We start from the raw sequence: 15,157 nt of genomic DNA, 5'->3' as shown, positions 1-15,157 counted from the left end.
CGCCTCTACATGCTCTAAAAGGAGCACACAGACTACCGTTTATCTTCAGCACACTCTCAACCCCACTGTACAACACCTTGATCTTAGCTATGAAACCAGCGCTGAACCCAAACTTCTCCATAACTTTCCAGAGGAAATTGTGTTCAACGCGGTCAAAAGCCTTTTCCTGGTCTAGACAAATCAGACCAGTGTTACTGCCCAATGAGCTGGAGACGTCCAAAACATCCCCAATGAGGTGGACATTGTCCACCATGGACCTGCCGGGCACACAGTAGGTCTGGTCCCGATGGATGACCTGCTCCATAGCTTTCCCCAGCCTGGAGGCAAAGAGTTTGGACAGAAGTTTGTAATCCACACACAACAAAGACACAGGGCGCTAGTTTTTGATTTCTTGCAGGTTACCTTTTTTTGGTAGGAGAGTGATAACTGCTCTGCGGCAGGAAGTGGGCATGGAGCCAGAGGCCAGACTTTCATTAAAAACATCTAAAAGATCATTTGCAAAGATGTCCCAGAAGGCTTTCTAAAACTCGACTGTGAGGCCGTCGATGCCGGGAGCCCGCCGCCCTTGCATGCCCTGCAGGGCAGCGTGTAGCTCCTGCATCTGCAGCGGCCCCTCGAGACAGGTGTTGGTCTCCTGAGAGACCTGAGGCAGTCCACCAGTGAACCCCTCCAGTAGAGTGTCCTGCTCCTCATATTCGCTTGTGTAGAGGGAGGTATAAAACTCCACCGCACGCCTTCGGATCTGGCTTGGCTCCACGATCTCCTGCCCTGTGTCTGAAAGCAGTGTGTGGATTACTCGCCCCTGCCCATTCTTTCTCTCCAGGCCGAAGAAATAACTAGAGGGGACATCCATCTCTTCCATGGCTTGAAACCGGGACCTGACCAGTGCGCCCTGTGCTCTACTTTCCAGCAGGTCAGCTAAAGCTAGCTTTTTGACTTTGAGGACTTCAATATGTTCTCGATCTCCTGTGGATTCACTTAAATTCTCAAGTTCCACTATATCTATCTCCAGGTCCTTCATAGATCTAGTGATGTCTCTGGTGACGTTGAGCGTGTGCTGTTGACACAAAAGTTTGATTTCAATCTTACCATGGTCCCACCACTGCCTAAGAGTGCTAAAATCATCCTTTCTCTTTAAAAACATCCCAGAAATAAATAAGTGCCTCTCTAAACTTTTTGTCAAACGTTAAAGCCGAGTTAAAATGCCAGTAAGCGCTTTTAGGCTTTACATTTCTAATAAAAACATTACATAAAACCCAAGAATGATCAGTAAAAATAGCTGGGGTAATTGTGCATGACTTATAAATATTAAAGTGATGCTTAAAACAATAAAAACGATCTAGTCTGGCTGAGGAGATCCTGCTCTCTCTAAGGTGGGACCATGTGCACTGTCGGCAGTCTGCGTGCATCCTCCTCCACACATCCACCAGGCCATGAGCAGAGACCAGCCGCCTCAGAGCATGCTGGGATGCTGGATGTGGCTCTGCATGGTTTCGGTCTAAACCCTCATTTTCAGTACAATTAAAATCCCCACCCAAGAATAAAAAATCCTCCGTGGCACAGCCGTTTAAAACATCACTTACTTTTTCTAAAAAAACCTTCCTCTCTGCACCGATTGTTGGAGGATACACATTCATAAAAACAGCTGTAAAATTGTCAAATGGAGCTTTGACTAAAAGTAGCCTCCCCTCGATAAAATGCTCAGCCTCCAGTGAGACTGGAGTAAAAGCCTTGGAGAAGAGGAAGCCTACTCCTCCACTCAGAGAAGTGCCATGACTCAAAATGGCTTCCCCTTCCCACTCTCTCCTCCAGTCTGCCTCATTGCCTTTGTCACTGTGTGTTTCTTGTAAAAATAAAACATCTATTCGTTTCATTTTTGCTGTTTCATAAATACTTGCTCTTTTTTTGTCCTCTCTGGCTCCGTTCACATGAACACTTCCCACTCTAAAACAATCCATGTTGAGTGAGAGATTAAAAACGAGGCTTAAAAACAATAAATTAATTAAAACACACATTAGAGCATTTTCCATCACTGTTCATTTGTTTTTTTTACCTTGACTACAAATTTCTTTAGTCTATAGACTTCTTGGTTGGTAAAACCGGACAACTCTTGCTGGCTAATATGGAGCCGGGCCGAGGAGCAAAACAAAGTTAGATCCGGGAAGAAATCCTCTATTTTTACCCCATGTTGGTTTTTTCTTCTTCTAAAAAAAATCCTGATTTTTTCTGGAGTGTATTGTGATTTTTTTTGGCTGTTGCTGAGGCTAGGAGCTTCACTGCCGTCGGACACATATTCGTCACTGCTCTCGTCTGTGTTGGCCCTCCTATCCGTCTGCCCGTCTTCTTCACTGGCTTTACTCGTTTTAGCATCACTTGTTGTGTTTTCTGTTTTTCTTCTACGTTTTATAGTAGGTTTTTCTCTAACAACTTCTGCTGCAGCCTCCTCTTCCTCCATCTCATCCTCTTCTCCCAGATCACTCCATCTTGTATTACCTTGCCCAATCTCTTCATTTATGTTTCCTTCATTAACCTCATCTGCCTGCCCTTCACCTGTTTCCCCTGCCTGTCCCTTTTCACTGATCTCACCCTGTTCCACACCTGCATTTTCACTCGTTTTTTCCTCCTTTTCTCCCACCGCTACACTTCCCACCGTTTCAGACACATGTTTTTTAACATGTGAAACAACCCTAGTGATGTTTGTACACGTGCAAGAAAGATTTGTTTTAGTGAAATGGCTTTCAATATGCTAATAGTGGAGGATCAACTTTGTTTTTAAAGCCATTCCAGTTTCATTTGTGTTCATGAAGTTGCAGGATTTCATCCAGTGACTCAGCTGAAATCAAAGAGGAACGTTTTTTTAATTGGATTATCTATGTTTACTTTAAATTTAAAGACAGCTTCTCATTTGTAAATATTTCCAAAAATGTTGTTTGCCTTTGTAACAGATGTGGATCGGGCATGAAAGGACCCAAGGACTTGTTTTCCAGCATTTATTCTCTGCAGAAGGCAGTAATACACATGAATTGCCTTTTGTTCCTTCTCTGCACCTCTGTTCCATCAACATGCAAGGCAGCAGTGTCTAACCTCAAAATACATTATACCTTTTTTAATATTACCGTATGTTCTAAGAGCTATTTAAATTGGCAGGATATCATTGAAACTCAACAACAAATCTCCTCAAAACCATGACGAGATATTCAAAGGGAGAACAGCGACCTCTTTTGGTCAAATTAAATCAGTACGTGGATGAGAGTGACTAAACAGATAAAAAGATGTCAGGAATGTTCCACAAGGATGAATACTGTTGTACATCATGTGATAACTTATTTACTTCATGTATTTTGGTCCATGCATCCCCAGAGTGAACAAGAATTGGATTTGTTGTGTCGACTCGTTGAGACAGTCTCTCAAGCGGATTAAAGAGAGAACACAAATTTTTCTCATTGTCCATCCAGTCGACTGTGTCTCCAGTCTCTTTTCCAGTGTTTGGCTAATTTTGACATTTGGAATGCTAAGTGGTAAGATCTTGGTACAAACCTGGTAATCCTATTCCCCCTTTCTCCCTAAGGGGCACATCATTTACTCAATTTGATTCATGCTTTTTTTCCCTTCCCAGAGAAAATGTTTCACTATATTATCATACCTCCTAAAAATGTCACGTATTGCTAATTTTAGAACTTAAAACCTTGTAAGTTGCCTGCGTTCATTTGTACTCTCCAAAAGTAATAGCTTGTTAATAATAATTTTGAAGCTAACTTTGACGACCAACAAGATTATTTGCCTGTAGCACAAAGGCCTACCTCTGGTAAACCACTACTCACCTACTAATACTCTCTTTTGTTTCATTTCCTTCCTGAGAGGCTGCTGAGCCCCTCACACGTTGGAGGGTTTCATCCCCACTAATACAAAGCAAAATGACTTAGTGGACTAAAGTGAGCTCCTGCAGCGGTTCACAGACTGCAGCCAAGACGAGAAAGTTGGCTGCATCGGGGACACCAGTCTGAAACAAGACTATGCAGGCTTCCTCCTCCCACAGTCCCAAGACATGATGGGGATAGGTTCATTGGGAGTAACGCGTTACAAAAGTAGCGCATTACTGTAATGCGTTACTTTTTGCTGTAACGCTGGAATGTAAGGCATTACAAAAAATAAATGGTACTATTTTACTCGGTACAATTCTCAGTAATGCGTGTTACAATGCATTTTCAACCCGAAATCAATTGGTGTGTTTTTATACAAAAAACGACGGCAGCAGCAGATTCGGACCCTACATTCGCGAGATGGGCATACGCTCATTATTTTCAATACGTCAGAGACAAGGATAGGAAGTTATTCTAGTTATAGTTAATAAATCAGGGATAGAAATGTAAAAAGGGTCGTGTATCTTGTCATGACTTTTTTTTACAACCTACAGTAGTAGGCTCTAGCTCTATTGATTTCAATATGAATACCTAAAGTTACTGTATTTCTATTATAAAATGTATTGCACCATGAGCTATAACTGCAACATTATATTGTACTTTTGTTAGCCTTAAGCCTAGCTCAGTCATTATGCCATACCACATCACCTCCTGTAATGAGCTGCATTGAACACAAGAAGATATTGAGAACACAAATCCATATTTCCTTTTATTTTGGCGAAAAGTAAAAATACAAAAGTAATGTAAAAGTAGTGTAATGCCTTACAATTCAAAGACAGTAATATTGTAATGTAACTAATTATATATATATATATATATATATATATATATATATATATATATATATATATATATATATATATATATATATGCAATGCAATGCAATGCTGTTTTTCGTATCGATCCAAGAGTGACCACAACCCATGGCCTGCTTTGTCATATGGACTTGTTGCCTCATTTTTTGCAGGTCTTCAGAAAGCTCAGTCCCGGACCTAAAATGACCAGGAAGTGGTTTGTAGACACCACAGACATAGATAGCTATCACCACAGCCTTTATTGAATGTTAGCCATACCCCAGAGTTCCCAGGCATGGATATTTTAGAGATAAGTCATAAAAATAGAAAGAAAAGAAAAGGTAATCGTCAAACACTATCAGGTACATTTCGACAATTTGTTTAAGATTTTTGATAAGTGATTGTGTCCAAACATGCAGCTGTTGTTCAATTTTAAAATCCAATTTTAAGATTTGCAAATTAGTATCTCTACAAGTGAGTCATTAATGCCGCTATGTGGGGGAAACGTGTATATTGTAATTGAGCTAACAAATGTTAGGGCATTACATTCATTCAATTGATTCAGCTTTTAATTCTTTCAACTCATTCAAATGTTATTTTTCATTAGAGTTGAAGATTTGAGCCTGTAAAACCGAAAGCCGACTCATTCCTGCTACACTGAACACAGAATGCTGCTGAGCTGTTTTTATTTCATGACTGGAACAAAGCAGATATAGTTTTATAAACCAGGCTGCTTAAAGTCATACATGCTTAAAGTCATACTTCAACCGAGATATAGTGACGGTGACAGGAAGTAAATGCACAAGACAGTTAGAATAAAAGCATGCAATGTTAAAATCAGACAATAGTAGGCTTAATCCAACAGTGTCAAATATAAAAGCACACTTAAAATGGTCCTTTCTGCTCTGTGACTAACGCTCTGCGGTAATATGGTCCCAGGCAGTGTTTTAGTATTTGGTTCAATGGATTCATGGGCATAACTGTTTACTGCTGTAGATGGTTAAGGTTGTGCTGATTTAACTCCAAACTGTTGGGCACTTTACTCTACAGCAATGCTGCAACTTTTTTTTTTTCATCATCACATGCAACTTTCGTGAGCTTCAGAAAAACAGCATTGCATAACATATATATATATATATATATATATATATATATATATATATATATATATATACTGTATATATATGCGTTTCGTATCGATCCAAGAGTGGCTTCACATGCTTTGTTTAGTTTAAAAAAAAACAAAAAAACAAGTGAATACAGGATTTAATATGTTTCACCAGACATGAAGTGTAGAATTTGAGAGTAAAAGTAACTCTTAATGATGTTCTTTCTATTCATCTGCAGACATTTAAACTCCACATTTATGCTCTACAGTTTAAATTCTGATTTTAGATTAAGTTAAAAAAAAAAAAAAAACTTTGTTTAGTTTTAATAATACTCTCAACGTCTTTGTTTTGGACAATGTGGAAAAAAATCAGGTCCACGACTTTGCCAGTCTCAGAACGACATTGATCATATACCACACTGAGTATGAGCACACCAACTAGAATGGTGATCTCACAGACAGGATGATTTGCAGGATGATCAATTTCATCAGCTCTTACCGGCTCAATCAACGACGCAACGACGCATTGGACTGAGGCCATTGATGATGGATGGTTAACCACCAGTGTCAGCGACGCAGAGTCAGCGCACTCACTAATCGTAACCCTGCTCTTACGTCACCTTTACCACCGCAGCTGACTGAGACCTGAGCTGATATACGTTCGATGGGACCTGCTAACAACTCCGCGTTCTCCCGCTGTATTTATACCCCTCCGACGTGAAGCCCGTTTGACTCAGGGTGCGCAATTTTCTCCACCTGCCATTTCCATGTGTGACACATTCTCCCTCTCAAGGACTCTTGCCAGATAAAGTTTCAGCTCTAAAATCGCTTTACTTTTCAAATGATCGGCTTTTTTATGACAAACGCTGACGATGACGCTGCCGCTTGGAATTATGGGTAACCGCTTATAACGCTATGTAAAACGACTGTATTAAAATTGCACATGAAAGATCCATAAAAAAGGCACTTTCAACAGTTGTATTGCGATTGCTCAGGTGGGCTGAAAGCTTTGTCACATTTATGAGAGCCACAGCAGCTATGTACCATCGTTTAGTAGTATTGTCTGCTGGAAACAACAGCAATCACATAGTTTGGTCATGTTGTTATGATTTAAATGTCGCTCAAAGAATCGAATCCTCATCAAAACTGCCAAGAGGCCGAAGAAAATTAGCTGCAATACCATTGTCAGCCACAGCAGAGAGTCCAAGGGCTGGTGGCGCTGTTTCAATATGTAGGCTGCTGGCGAGGGAGACGTCAAAGAGGTCTTTATGTATGAGTGCGTCCACTTCAGCGGGAAAGGTGTCGGGAAATGAATGGTGATAGTCATCAACTACTTTCAAGGATGTTTCCTGAACCACTCCTGAACCAATGTTGCTGTATTACAGGAGCATCATCTTACAATGCACCACAAACACATCCAAGGGCTAACTTAGAGTTGGGGGGGCTGAGATTTCCACCTGTGAAGCAGGTCTGAGGACATACCCCGCATGATTTCTGGCATGATTTCTCATGCTCTGATGCTCTCTCTTTTCTCATATATATATATATATATATATATATATATATATATATATATATATATATATATATATATATATATATATATATATATATATAGTACTGTGGTAGTAGTGCTTGTAGGTAGTGCATGTTGCATGTCGCTTCTACTTGCTTCCTTCTGCTTTCAGCTACGGCCACCGGCTAGCCTCCTTTGGGGGTGAAAAGAGGAGCAGAGTTTGTCTCCTCCTGCCGGTACATAGCCTCTCCACCACCAAGACTCCTACAGTGCCTCCTCGCGGCCACACGGTTAACTGGGTACCTCACAGTCCCAGGCTAAACTGTAGGGGATCGACTGTAGATTGAAACCCACATTTGTATTTATTTTTGACGCATTTATTGTAATTTAAAACTTGAATTTTTTAAAATGTTATATAAATGATTTTTTTCATACCTTGAAAACAAAATGGGTACAAAATGTGAAGTATGTCTTCTCAACAAAGGTAACAATGACTTCATGTTTTATTGGGTTTTATATTTGGCTGGTTTGCATTGCATTGTATGTTGCCCTGTATGTATATTAATACATTTACGTTTTCAGAGTCCTCCATGGTGCAGGGAGCTCAGTGAACACATTCATCCTCAGCAGAGGTGGAAGAAGTACTCAGATCATAAAAGTACTAAAACCACAAATTTAAAAAATCATAGTCCTACATTCAAAATGTTACCTAAGGAAAAGTGAAAAGGTATTAGCATCAAAATATACTTATAGTTCAAAAGTAAAAGCATTAATTATTCCCAATATTATATGAATATTCTCCTGCGCAGGCCTGCTCCAAATACCTCACCCCCATCCCATCCACCCCCCAGAAGTCCTGCAGCGATGGGGAAGGGCGGTAGGTACAGGTCAGGATGTCACTGGGAGTATCTCGCCCAACCCTGCACGCTAGGCGGCGTGAGATAGATGGTCACCAAGGAGTGGGATGGAACAGCACTCCTCTCCGGCAGCTCCTCACGTGACTGAGCAGTTCCTCCCTGCTCACCCTGAATAGGAAAGGGCCTAGAAAAGGTGGCCTAAACAAGGTCTGTTGTTTTAACCTGGGTAGCTTGCCACAGCTGCCAGGTCATCCCTTCACGCGGTAGAAAATATAAGAACAAGAAAACCCACATCAATCTCACGATTGCAACATGGAACGCAGACTTTTGGATTCACATGACGACTCCTACATACATACTATCCAGTTTCTTATTGCAGATGTTTAAGTTGGAGCTGATTTGAACTACATTACTGGCTAGTTTAATGATCATGTGTGAACTGATTTTCCCACTTTCTATTTTTATTTATCTTTAGAGAGAACTGCAGGAAGTTGTTCACCTCTGGAACACTCACAGAATTGGCCCATGCAGAAATGCTATGTCTCCATGTGGGCGCCCAGTGATGATGTACACCCTACCCAACTTTTTGGTGCCAGAGAGTACCTGAAAGAGGACCGTATCTCTGTGACGATACAGTGTTTGACATTTGCTGCCTTGCCATGGCAGAAAACAATCTTCATCCACCCACTTCTCCAGATGAAGCCATTGAGCTTTACATGTTCTTACCTGCTTACATACAAGCTCAAATTTAATGATCACAACCTGCTCTACTGGATCAAATGACTGGATGTAAGCCTCCACATAAGGGTAGAAAATCTTATGGATCATGAATTTCTGTTTGAACTCTTTAGGAATGGACATCTCCCATTTGTGCTTTGTATATTCTCTTTCTATTCATTATGGAAAAATGATACATCATAATAAGTGCTGGCAGTTCAATGGCTGCATATGAAATATCGCATCACATCTTACATGTTGTGAAAAAATGGAAAATCTTCACAATTGTAAAAACAGCAGCCTACAAAAAGGAGTCATTATCAAATATAAATCAAACAGGTTATAATATCTTGTCCTTAATGGTGTGTATACTGAATTTCAAATGTAGCTCTTACAGACACAATACCTGTTAATAAAGAGCAGTGAAACCTTTTTCTCTTTTGATATTTAGTTATTGTTTATTGTAGCATTTAGGAAATATACCTTCCTGGTTTTTTGTTTCTCTCATGAAGTTATTGTATGTCATTTGCAGCCAAACAATTACATGTTACAATATTTGGTGAATATGTGTGTATCTAAAATGAGTTGGTGATTATCATGTCATTTCTTAAACATATAAACAGATCAGATCAACTATTCCTATGTATTTGAATGAAATGTCACTCTGTAGATTTATGTTGAAATACAGTTATCAGTAAACTTTCAGGAAATGAAGCATATGGTTATCTTTTATTAGGGCATGCATCTTTCCTTGAGTTTACACATTTGATAACTTTAACATTTTACAATACAAGCATCCCATAACAAAAGGAACACGTTTTAAATTTTAAATTGTTTTATTTAACATATGGGCCTATTCAAATAAATATGTGCATGGACGTTTCATGCAGGATCCTTCCTCAGTGTGTTTCAGGTATGCATGCATGTATTAAATACATAGGAAATAACAAAGGGGAGGGAGCCCATGAGCAAACCACAGCAACCTCAGCAACTCAAAACACTCGTCATGGTCCATCAATGGTGTCAATATAGTGACTAGTCTGCTGGCAATGCTCTGTTTGTTTACATGTTTACGTGCCCCATATTAAACAACTTCTATGTTAATATCCTCATGTTATGTCTCTACAGTGTTAGTGTATACTATTAGCATATAACCTAATGTTATGACGAATGGCTCGTTCTATTTGTGCAAAGCCAATATAACGAAAGAAACACGATTCATTTTTGATGAGCAACAATGTCCAGCATGATGGAAACAAAACTGCTTTCCATCCACCAACACCAGGTTGCACCACAGACTGTCCGGGAGTTGAAGGATGCTTCAGTCCAGGTCTGGGAGGAGATCCCTCAGGAGACCATCCGTCGTCTCATCAGGAGCATGCCAAGGCGCTGTAGGGAGGTCATACAGGCACGTGGAGGCCACACACACTGGATGATTTTGACTTGTTTTAAGGATATACATCAAAGTTAGATCAGCTTGAAGTGTGTTTTTCCACTTTAATTTTGAGTATGACTCCAAATCCAGACCGCCATAGGTTAATAAATTTGGTTTCCATCGATCATTTTTGTGTGCTTTTGTTGTCAGCACATTCAACTATGTAAAGAACAAAGTATTTAATAATATTTCATTCATTCGGATCTAGGATGTGTTATTTTAGTGTTCCCTTTATTTTTTTGAGCAGTGTATATTTATTTATATATACGCGCAAACACCTTGTGAACCTCAGCGCTCACAGGGAGAGGAATGAAGGACGACACAGCTTGGTTTGAGGTTCCAAGCGTTTATTTTCGCTCTCACAAAACATGGCTCAACGTAGCAAAAACAGAAGACAAGATGAACAGCCGTCTCTCCGATGGCTGAGGGTCGGGTCGGTCTGTGCTCCTTGGGTTCTCCACCTGCTCCTCTCACAGGACCCAGCCTACTGCAAGAGACCAGAACCAGGTTAGAAGCATGCTTATATAGCCGACTGATTAGCTGATTCTGTCCTGCTGTCCGAGTGTCGGCTGAGCCACTCCTCCCTCTCCCCCAGCAGCCGGCGCCTTAACCACACCCCACTGCCACAATCCTTTACTTTAAACAAAGTACACCTACCTCAGGAGACTTCTTGGAAGCCACGCCTACAACGGCGCCCCCTACAACGACGCTGCCTACGATGCTCCACCTTCTAAATGTAGAAAAGCGACAAAAGAAAGACGTATTGAAAACAGAGCTCCTTTTTTTTCTACATCAGGAAAAACATCATTAAAAAGTGGAAACTTTAAAACATGGCATAAAAAAAACAGATCTCATTTAAATGCTTATTACCCGTTGGCCTTCTGGAGCTGCAGTGGAGTCCACGGGGGCACTGAGGTCCGCAGGCACGAGCCGGTCCGCAGGCACGAGCCGGTCCGTGGACTCCAGCACAACCGGCTGGGGACGGCGACGCTGGGCTGGAGGCGATCTCCGGGGGGGAACCACGGGCGGCGGGGGGGGCTCCAACTGCTGGAGAGCGTAGCTCCACATCAGCTGGACCAGGACACCCATCCCATGGTTGTCACTCAGATGGACCTAAAAAACAAATCACAATCACAATTAATTGACTGAACAGACATTTTGCAGTAAATCTCCCATGCACTTAAATACTCGTATACTTACACCATCCCGGCTCCACAGCTCAAGGCGGTTCAATGGGAAGTGCTCCGCGATGCAGCAGTACCGCACGTCTACAATAAATACACAGAGATGGCATAGTTAAAAGTCTGCTATCCAACACATGACACACCATACATGTAAATGTACTTCACAAACATCCTTTTAAAACGTACCCATGACTGCTGCAACGCGGCGAAACTCCTGCCTGAAGTTATCCTGGACATCCACGTTGACCGTCAGGCGAGGAACGAAGTCCAGGACGAACACCTTGGGCCACCGACTGCAGGCACTGGCGATGAGCTCACCAAAGTCCTCCCCTGCCTGCTCCACCGTCCTCCTGGCCGTCAGGTTGTTGCTGGGGGCAAGAACACATACAAGGTCTGGTGTACGTGGCACAACTGCACTCACCAGCTCGGTCCTCAGGTCCCTGGCACAAGCCCCCGGCGTCACCATGGCACCAAACGACAGGCGTCCCTCCGGCATCGTGACGAACCCGTCCACGATGCTGCGAAGGTGGGAGTCCCCGACAAGAAGAACAAACTGGAACGACACAACGGAGAATTATTATCATGCAAACAAGATTAAGATCAACATCAAACATCATTTGTCAAATGACTTCCAACACAACATTACCTTTTTGTCTGGAGACTCCGGCGGGATGACCAACTTGTGGCTCCTGCTGGTGTGAGCAGAAGTTGGCCACTTCCTCACGGCATGGCGACGTCCAGTTCCACGGGCTAGTGAAAAAGGGTTAAAAATCACAGTCAGAAATTTCATTCATAATTTATAATAAGTATAGAGCAACGGTACTCAATAGGCGGACCCCGGGCCGCATCCGGCCCACCGGCCACCTATTTGTGGCCCCGGAACTATTATTTTTTCAGTATGTGTTTTGGTTGGGTCAACACGTGTATCGGGACTTGTCTCCATGCCAACGATACACAGCCAGCCTGTTATTGGGTCGCGCTACGAGCGCATTTTTAAGTTTCACTTTCGTTTTTGAAGCGGTTCGCATATTGCCACTTTGCCAGTAGGAGCATAGACAGATAGCATAGACGGGAAAAAAGATTACATGAAAATGGCGTGGTGCAAGTTCTCTCTCTTAAGGACTCTAGCTCCTCCGAGCAGTTGCAATGCATTTACCATAATTATCACAATACGGGCGCAGTGCAAATTTTCGGGCGGCTGGTTTAACTTCGGAAAAACGAATGACGGCTCACTCGACCGCAGTAACTGCAACTGGGCTGGCTGCCATACGTTTTGAACTGTCACAAATTGGCTGATTAAAATACAGGGACTCCCCATCTGCCTTATATTGTTGTTCCAATGGCGTAAGGAACGGGTTAGTCCGCTGTGATGGCGATGGCGTGGGGGGCAGAGCTACGTTTAACAACGGCGTCTGGCCATGAACTGCCGCTTCGCCGGCGGCTAACGTTAGCTCCATGCTAGCGGCGAACGGGTTAGTGCTGTCGGCTATCGGCCGCTCATGTGGTTAACTGGGTCCATATAAGTGTCTCTTATGTCCATCAAAAACGGGGTTTTGCTTACGTTTGGGGTTTCCATGTCAATGGGTCTCTTAGTCCAAGCGCTAGCATTAGCAGTAGCTTTAGCTCTAGCTCCAAGCGCCGTCATTCTGCTTCCGACTGTTCCGACGTAACTTTTTTTTCTTTTCTCTCGCTTGTATCCTTGCTCGTTGGATCCCGGACGAGCCCCCAGTGTTACCTTCGCAGCTCCTCTCTCCGAACCGTAGTTGGGAGCGGGCTGATATTCTTGCTAACTTGGCTCGTGGCAGGTAACTTGCCTCCGGTGGTCCGGGTTAACAGCCGAAGGACTGGACAGCGAGGCGGTGGTTGCAACAACATGAACTCGGGCTTTATTAAGCATTAAAGGCACTTCTTCTTATTTTATAGACTCTCGCCTGGAGCATGGACCGCATTCACCCCCGTAGACTCACCCAGAGCTTACACACAACACCTTTAGTTACACTACCCACAAAACACCTGCCCGACTACGTCACACATTCATGTATTTTCTCAATAAGCCGCCAGGGGGAGACTGATTGCAACACTGTGATGAAGTTCAACAACCGGAGGAAAGATTTTGTCAGACATTAATTTCAGGATTTATGGATCTCGTTGTCAACAAATGAAATTCTGAAGTATTGATCATGAACCATGATTTTAAACTGAGTGTCTATTGTTGGATTTTTTTCATTCACCTCATTCATTTTTTGTTTTTTTATGAAATGAAGGTGTATTGTAAGGCCAACAATACTACTACTAGTAGAAGTACTACTAAAACTACTACTCATAATAATAATATTGATAATGATAATAATAATAATTACATGTGAATAAATCATATAGGCGTCATGGACGTATGTCTACGTGCTGTTAACGTGTTAGAATTCACGTGTGTTTATTTGAACTGGATGGCGTCCATAACAACGCGTTGTCTTCGTGTTGTTAACGTGATAGAATGCACGTGGATTTGAACCACAACACAGAATGACGTCAGCCACACCTCACAGCCAATAACGCGGGCAGGATTGGAGATCAGACCGCCAGCAGACCAGACTCAGACTAGACGTCTTTGTTTCTCGTCCTGGAAAGTCGATACTTGAGCGCGAATAGAGCCGCCAGTCACTCGTATCGTAAGTACAGAGGTGACACGTGATGATACGTGTGCTGCGTTCACGCACAGTCGGATTTAAAACATCTCATCACGTTGATATTATTACTGATATCTCTCTGAGCACATTTGTTAAAAGTATCATCAGCAAAACTGCTCAAAATCAGTATTTATCCTGATCCTGATTTTACATCCAATAAAAGTGTCTCAACGTCAGCTTCTTGTCCATCTTTGTCACAGGTTAAACGTTGCATTCAGATTAAAAATGAACTCGAAAGCACCTCCTTCTCCTCCTCCTTCTCCTCCTCCTTCTCCTCCACCCCCTCCTCTACATAGCCAGGCACCGGTAAGATACCCAGTAGAGGTTAGGGACAGTTAGCAGAAGAGTTTCATTAAAAAAAGATGAGCATTTTGTGGTTTTGGACTCTGGTCAGACCAAAAAGGGAGTTTGAAGACGTGAATGTGTGATGGGCATTTCTTTGACTGTTTTCTGAAATCCCACGGACCAAACGTTTCATCAAAAAGATATTAGACGGATCATTTGTGTCCTGTACAAACTCCAATAGAAAACACATTTTAGAAGGATTTAGAAGACGAGGCTGTACAGTCTTAGTTCAGATTAATGTATTTGTTAGGATGAATAAACGATGTATGAACTTATTTAGGTTTTTATACTAATTTGACATGAAATTGTTATTAATGTATTGTTCCACCAACATGCAGGGACTAGAGGTTAAAAATACCTAGTTTGCTAAAACCTGGTGCACTGCATCTCTCCTTGTTTTCTATGAGGCTAATGTTTAAATGAATCAAATACAATCCAGTACAACCGTCAGGATGTCTAACCAGCTGCTCTGTGTGTGTTTGTCTCCAGCTGAACCTTCCAGTGGTGCATCTGTGTGATGAGGTGTTGAAGAGGCTGACTCCTATTGGATTCACGTAAGTAACACACACACACACACACACACACACACACACACAC

Source organism: Eutrigla gurnardus (genome assembly GCF_963514095.1).
Source record: "Eutrigla gurnardus genome assembly, chromosome: 22".
Classification (NCBI taxonomy): Eukaryota; Metazoa; Chordata; class Actinopteri; order Perciformes; family Triglidae; genus Eutrigla; species Eutrigla gurnardus.
This window is presented reverse-complemented; position numbering follows the sequence as displayed.